The sequence below is a fragment of the Teleopsis dalmanni genome, chromosome 1 (assembly GCF_002237135.1).
Source record: "Teleopsis dalmanni isolate 2A chromosome 1, ASM223713v2, whole genome shotgun sequence".
Classification (NCBI taxonomy): Eukaryota; Metazoa; Arthropoda; class Insecta; order Diptera; family Diopsidae; genus Teleopsis; species Teleopsis dalmanni.
The window spans coordinates 151,406,236-151,414,919 of NC_051846.1; the positions used below are offsets into that span (position 1 = coordinate 151,406,236).

The window sequence follows — 8,684 nt, forward strand, 5'->3', positions numbered from 1 at the left end:
CTATGTCTCTGGTGGAGTAATCAAGTTGAGGGAGCATTAACCGCAGTTGATGTCCAAGACTGGAGATAGGGCAAACGCAGCTGATGCGCCTAAAGAGTAGTACTATGTCAGGCCGAAACCCAATAAGTGGTGTTATGGCCATCTAAGTAATTGTGTTAGTAATAATACATTCTGTTAAAACCTAGTATAATTACGCTTATATTATTATTTTGATATGGAACAATTCTATAACGTTGCTACAAGCACACAAAGTTTTTCAAAAACAAAATTAATTCATAATTCTTGATTCCGGAAAAGAAAAGTATTTAATGAAATGAGTGTTGAATGTTTCAATGAAGTTAAGTAATAATTAAGTTATAAAACATTTCCCGTAAAAACCTTTTGTTTAAATAAGAAATCCCAGCTGATATTAAAAGTAGACTCTTCTTACAGCACAACTCCGTTCACAGATGACTTTCCATATCTTCAGTAAGATTGAGAATAAAGAATTATTAAAGCGCATATATACGTAACAATGGGGAGATTATTGTATGTAGTGAAAGGAATGATTCTTTTTTTGTTAATTATATTTTTATATGATATGATTTATTTATTTATGGTCAACATTTTTTTTAAATTTTTTCTCCTTTTTTTAAGAGAAGGGGAGCATATATTACTGAGATAAATTTTTTTAGTTAATTATTTAATTTTTTTTTGTTGATTATCGGAGTATTGGATATAATTATAAATTTAAATTAATATTAAAATTAATAAAGAAAGAAAACTAACGTGTCTTAATTTTAACAAATTTTAATTAGGTGAACTTGATTACTAATTACTAAGTTATAGTACCAAAAACTAAAAATTAAAAAGAAGTGAACATAAAAATTGTAATGTTACGAATTATATAAAAAAAAATCATTTCCATTTTATTAGAAATGAGTAAGAATTTAAAATTAATTCCATTAATTTTTAAATTGAATTCAATTTTTATTGCTGGCAGTATTGCTCAACCAAACACCATCTACCGTCAAAATTCTAAGATTTGTTCGAAAGCTTTGACTGTGAAATTTTGTAAAAGCTTAATGGCTTTTCCATTCGAAAAATAAATAACGACTACTTTACTCTAACCGCACATTAAAGCCATTATCCTTTTATTGGTAAATACTGTGTGTTAAGGACAAACAACACGTACTACTTTTCGGTACTTACCTGTTTCTGCAATGAGTCGGAAAGTTCTTCGATGCATTCCTTACGCTCGAAGCGCTCAAATTTAAAACTGTTGGACCGATAAAGCTCATTATCCTCGCGGCGGCGATTGCGGCAAAGGCGTCTCGTTATGCTGTCAATATGATTAAATTAAGTATTAAATTACTTAATTACAATATTTAATTACAAACGTAACGTATTAGAACATAAATATAATAATAATGTAAATGTAAATGTGAAGCAGTAAAGGCCAATACGAACCTTTAGTATAATAAAACTAAATGAGCATGAAAAGTACAAAAGCTCGCCGAGTAAATAGTAAAAAGGAAACAACGAACCGGAAGTAAGGCACATAAACAATGACATGGCTGGAGGTGTTGTGTGTACTGCTGTTATGAATTATTTATGAAATGTTTGTTTGGATTGCTAAAGCCGGCAAAATGATTAGAGAGCAGCGAGGATGTGGGACAATGGTAAAGTTCTACAAAAGTTTTATTCTATATATTATGTTTATATTTATATTAATTTTTTTTGTGTATGACTTTTTCATGTAATCAACTTTGAACTGTTTTATGTGAGCGAAATGTTGCTTGTTAATTTAATGTAACGATAAAAAAGGTGTTGAATTGCAGCACTTAATTGCTACAACTTCATTAATTGCACACAAAAGCAAGAAGAAGCAGCAGCAGCAGCATGTGTTGTAAGTTTTAAATTGTCTGTGCCCGACACCACACAATATTCATACATTTTTTTATGTATTACACAATTATGAAAATAAAATGGAATAAAGAGAAAATAGTCACTCTACGGTTGCCATATCCAACTCCTATCTTCCTGCTCCTCTGCAGATATGTTGGCAACACTTATTGGCAGGAAGTATGCCATAAACGTAATAACACCTGCTGTGTTGCACATAACTAGGCACATACCTGTGTGGACCAATACTCCACCAAACCACTGTACACTTAGTTCTCACGCGCTTAAGCTGTGCAATGCATGAAAATTTATTAAAGCCCCGTGTAAAGTTTGCATATGAATGGGTTTCCCCATTTACATTTTTTCCTGTTTTTTATTATCATTTCTACTCTTTTACACTATTTTGTGTTTTATTATTCTTTTTTTTGTTTTTTGTTGTATGTTTATTAAAAGTTTTTGTGCCTACTGCCAACGTTGTTTTATTTTGCCTGAATTTTATTTCTGTACTAAAATGGGGTACTAAAAGTGGGACAAATACACTTGATGAAAGGTCTACAAGTGTATTGCTTGTATTCACAAAAAAAATATTTTTGTTTTATATTTTAAACCAAAATAAAATTGGAAAATATTTAGTAAAAGCTGCCAGGATATATTTTGTTCATCTACAAGTGGAAGCACTTAAGTGGCCACATATTTAATACTGAAAGAACTTCTTTATTGACTAAGTTATAAACCAAATTTACTATCTAATTTTCCACTATATTTCATTTCAATTTAAAGTTGGCAATTTACCCGTTTAGCAATTTTCTTGTTCTATGAAAAAAGTGAAAATGCAATTTATGTGCCACACTTGCTGCAATATACTTATATTAGTTTAATTTAACTTTTATGCAAAACTTCATTTATATTAAAATTGAACGGCGTCGTTGTCCCTCCCTACATATTAGAACCATCGAGTGCCCAGCAATGCAAGCATTTCTATTGTTAGCTGGAACAATGGCAAGTGTACTCGGCTCTGTGGCAACGTTGTGCGTGCCATTTACTAAGTCAAGTCAACAATTGAGGTTGCCACAAGTTGGATACACAGCTCATCTTAACAACTTGAAAACAATACACAGACGCAACCAAACGGGGTTGGGCATACAAACAAGTAACTCTTCCGTTACTGCTGCACATCTTAATGTTTGTTTAAGAAACTGGTGGAAATATAGTTCACAGACACTACAAATACAGATACTCATTGTGACAATTCTTGCGACATAAAAAGTAAAAGTCATAACAAAGAAAACATCATGGAAAGGTTAACATTTAAACGACTTAAGCATACTTCTTTTCTGAGGCAAGTCACACTATTGTGCTTGCTATTTCACACTTACCCGCAGGGTTTGCAGGGCGTCATATGCAGATCCCAATTCAAGTGAAAATTAAACATTCTCAGCTTTGCAACGGCGCGTTGTCTTAAGGAAATATCCGGTGCAGTCGAGGGTGTTCTCTGCGCTGAAGTTATCGCAGCACCGGAAGCAGTTGTCGAATTTTCTCTAACAGGATTTGGGTACATCATGACAGTGCCACTTGGTGCAGAGCTAGCCATTATATGGTTAGAAGAATGTGATTGGCGATGATGTCGATGACTTCCACTATGAACACCTGAGGATTCCTTTATTGTGTAAAAACCACCGGATGAACTAAAGGAAAAAAATATGAACACATTTGTAAGATATGTTAGGTAAAATTGTGATTTGAATAAATGTGTATAGATTAAAAATATATTTAAAAATATTTTAATGGATTTAATAAGGAAATATACGGCCCTATGCTTCTGCTAGAAGTTAAAGGAATTTATGTATTATAGGTATATACCTATATATATGTAATGTAAAATACAACAAAAATATACTGAACTATGATGTCAAGTATAATTAATCAAAAATACAAGAAAATTGTATAACATAAGTCGAAATATGTTAAATTATAAAACATTTTAATACATTTTATATTATCTACAGTCTCAAAAAATATTTACAAATACTTAAATATAAGAAATAATTACAAGACCCCTGATGATGGGTATTTAGCAATACTCGAAAGATTTGTATGGTCAGTCAAAAATTCAATTGATTAATAAACAATATAATTTTATTGTCGTAATTTAGTACTATTAAGAATTTAAGAATTTAGTTTCTTTTGTTAAAACGGACTTTACAAATTAATTTAATATAAAATATTTTGTATATATCAAATAGGTTCCTCATCAATAAAAAATATTATTTTCATGGATTATCACACAAAGTTAAAATTTGTATAAAAATCTGTTACTTACGAAACTAATAGTCTATTTAAAGGAAGATTTTAATTTAAATCAGAATAACTATGTTAGATCTTGAAAGTGTTCTCACTCTCAAATGAACTATTTAGATTTCACACAAATAGTTATATATCAAATAGTTATATACCAAAATTTACATTACGATCCTAAGATCCTTTACATTAACATCCAACAGTGCAGAATACAACTTAGTTGTTGTTGTAAATTTACCTGTTTTTGTACATAGCTTCGTTATCTACAATACATTATTATTTCTTATTTATTATGCTCTTCAACTTAAATTGAGCAAAAACTGAACTATTATATATAGAACTCAACTGTTATATATACAAAAATTTAACTTAATGAAAAAGTATAAAGTTTAAATATCAGATATTTGGAAAAGAGATAAATACAGACAAAAAAATTAAATTAAAGGTATTGTTATGATTACTATATATATTCTATATAGTCTATATATGATAACATTAAAAAAGCTATGTTAATTTCTTTAAACTTTTACAAATTTATGACGGTCTATGCAAATCATAACACAACTATAATAACTAGGTAATGCTTTTATCTGGTATATACTATATTATGCAGTATTTTCTGATTAGTCATGTAATAGTAAATAGTAATTTCGGAAAAATTTTTCTTAGTCACAGAGGGAAAAAAGAACTTTTGTTTTTCAGTGCTTTTATAATTACAAGTGAATTATTATATAAATTTATATAAGAATATTATAACATTTTTTTGTTAAATTCTTTAATAACTAAGGCATGTACCATAAGACTAAATCCTCTAGAATAAGGAAAGTGAGGAAAGTTTAAATTCTCAATCAAGTGAATTCTTGAGCTAACCATACCACCATTTCATAGGCCAACAAATACCCATTATTAGTAAATTTTAGTAAAGTAATTGATTGCCATACTATGGCAATATACTTCTATATTAACTTTCTATATTGTATTTTCTATTTCTATATTTTCATATTACTATTTGTATATAGAAATATATTTCTTTGGTACTGCATAAGTTATTAAGGTGATAATAGTGATTTTCAGATATAATTTTATGGTTGATCTATACTTTAAAAATTTGTGGTACATCTACTATTATATAGCCTCAATTTTTAGAAAAGGATATCGTTTACAAGCTATATGTATTTAGTAGTCCCATTATACTTTGCAGTATTGATTTCAGTCTATTAAGTTCTTTTAATTCCGAATCAGTTTTTCTCCCCATCAGTGCTATTCTGCCGTAGTTAGCATACCTAGGTGTTCTAAATATTCACCCTCCTTTATTGACCTTATTTAATTTTAACAAACCGATTACTTTTAACTAGAATCTGCAACCAACCGTCTTTTTTACGAAATCTTTTAATCCCAATCGTATTTCTGCTAAGCTTAACATCTATTTTAGGTTCATCACATGACAACTTAATCTTGAGCTTTCAAAGATTTTTGCTATTGTTTTAAAGATTTTTCAATATCAATTAATGAGATCTATAGTATATCAATTTAACTTGTCAACAATATCAAGAAATTTGCTAATGTGACTTCTCTCAACTTAATTCCTCAAGTTTATGACACCCTCATCCTAAAAGCCACCTTTAACCATGTCGGATTCAAAAATGTCCTCGATTGGTAAAATTAGCTAAACTGGAAAACTAAATTTCTTTGCTATAAGGAACTTATATCACATTACATATCACAAAACATATAAGCGCGAAATCTTTTACGATTACATAAATCCTTAATGCCTACTTTATTTCTAATTGTCTGGCTTATGCCTAGAAAAAAAAATTACCTGTCCGCCAGTCCGCTTACAATACCCTGTTTTTGAATTTTTTCTCTGGCTCCATTTATACTGATTTGATTCTAACTATGGGTCACAACACAAAATACCTCTCACTCTACATCTAAGAAACACAATCTGATTCTTCCATTATTCTTCTTTCTTAAAATGACAGCTTTTGCAATCCTGTTGCTGAACTCTGAACTCTGGATACGGTAGTTTCCGAAGGATTTATATGGCTTCAATTGTTTTTCCATCTTTATATATCAGCGATTGAAGTCATTATTATTAAGCTCTGCTATTAATGTGAAGCACAAGCCATTACTGACATGACTCGTCCTTGTTATCTGCGAGTAGCATCAGCAAGCCAACCAGATCAGTGTCATATTGTGACCAGTTGGTGGCACAGATTCCCTTTATAGCGTTAGTCACCTGGTCTCTCCACCGAAGATGTAAACGTCTTCGACCGCATTTTCTACCAAGGACTACTAAATCAAACACCTGTCAATTTATAAGTACTAATCCATTATATGAGTTATATTTAATGAATTATAGTTTTTTATTTCCAACAAATGTTCTATAATCGCAGAAATCAACCGGCTGAAATACACTTTGTTTCTGTCTGCCGTGTCGAGTCTTTTGTTGTACATATTTGCCGAAATACTTTTGCATCTATGTCCAGTCTTATCCAGAAACAGGTTTAAGCTTTTGAAAGCCAGATTCTTTAACTCACTCGACGTTATTTCCAATATTAGTACTAGCCAGATACTTGCATTTATCACTGCTTTAAGTTGATTCTACCCACCCAAATTTTGCAACCAAAACTTCTACCCATAATTGAGAAATTGAAGGAATTTGATACTTTTACCACTTCACCTATCTACCTACCTTCTCTTTTTTTTGTGACAACTAAGCTTATAGCTCTTAAACGAATTCATTAAATAAGAAAATATACATATACTAAGTTAAGGAATAGATGATTTAGAAATACTTAATTTGTTTTATAAAGAAATTATTCTTTCTAACTTAAGACACAAAATCTTGGTAGATAATCTCTTTTATAATAAATTTGTAAAATACTGTTCATATGTGGTATGGTGCATAATTTGATACTCTTGTATAACATATATCCGGCATCTGTATCAAAATTATCCATTTTTGCATTCTATGTGACTCTAAATACTATATAAGTTACTATCCTAATAATAAATAAATAAATTATTAGCAGTAATTATTAATAAATAATTAGTATTACATATTTAACTTCTAATATATCTATACGCGAACCCATTGATTGCATTTATAATTATAAGGATTTAAAAATCAAATTTAACCTGAGACATCAATTTCAATAACATCAATTTCAAAAAATCAAACTAAAATAATTTTGGACGTATTTGGAACAGTAGTGAATTACAACAACAAAATTTTTATTATTTTTAATTACTTGAATTTTTGGCTCACCATACAGCTGTTTCGAATATTGCCAAATACGCATCATCAGTGGTCTAGGAACTATTTCTTATATTTAATTATTCATAAATAATTTTTGAAGATTAAAAGGACCAAATGTGTACCCTGCCAAATTTGAACATCAGAGTCAGTGCTCATTAACCCACTGACCCAAAGTGTAATTCAACTTATACGTTCAAATCTGGTATCTCTCATAACAATTGACTAAGAAAATCAAAAATAAAATTATTTTATTTTTTCTAAACTTCTAAAAAATTATCTCTAACCAACATTCACATTGTATATGAAAATAAAATATGCACTTATGCTTTATGTTTTAAATAAGCTATACACGTGTGTTATCATAACTATTGACTAAGAAGCCACAACTACAACTTCACCATTTCATATATTTTGAAAGGATTAATAGGAGTACCAATGTTCCATGTTGGAGTAATTAAATGAAATTTATTTTGTGAAAGTAAGTAGAAACGCTGAAGGTGAGTAGAAACCCATAGTAGGTAAGTAATTCAATGCTAAACCAAACCCAATTGAAGTGTCTTAAAAAGTGATTCATTAGCATTATCACCTGTTTATTTATGCAAATTACCAGATTAAAACAGCTCAAATGTTAACGTGCCAAGGCACAAAGGATACAATTACATAATTTGGCAAAGACAATTCCTACCAGCAGTCGAGCTCGTACGCAAGTCGCAAACCTAAATTGTGATTATTTATTACGATGTTGTATTCCGCGTGAAGTGCCTATGAAAACCAAAATTAGTATCTGCTCTTGAGAATATTAAACTCCAGATGAGGACTTCTCCAACATTAAAGCAATTTAATTAGATTTCAGTGCACTTATGTTCATACTTGTGGTTGGAGCGTAAATACACTCTTCATATGCATATCTGAGATTTTAGTGGGAAGTTACTAACCACAATCTTGATTGTTAAATATTCATGTTTATTAGTCGATAAATATATTTTGAAATTCAACTAGTTGTGTTTAAATTAGTTGTTGTGAAATAGATAGATTCGGTCTCATTAATAAAGAGAAAAAAATAAAGTTTTTTTTTTGTAATATTTATATTTGATATATTTTGAACTCTAACTAGTTGTTTTTAAACTAGTTATTATGAAGTAGATAGATTTGGTCTTATTGAGATTTAAAGTATTTTTAAAATATTAAGATTTAATACATTATGAACTTCAACTAGTTGTTTTTTAACTAGTAGGTATGA

The 8,684-nt window shown here is 29.7% G+C and overlaps 1 protein-coding gene across 2 annotated transcripts in view; it reads right to left on the reverse strand.

The window, feature by feature from the left end:
• Window positions 1-8,684, reverse strand: part of LOC119669365 — a 141,799-nt gene that overhangs the window by 47,461 nt on the left and 85,654 nt on the right. The window lies entirely within an intron of this gene.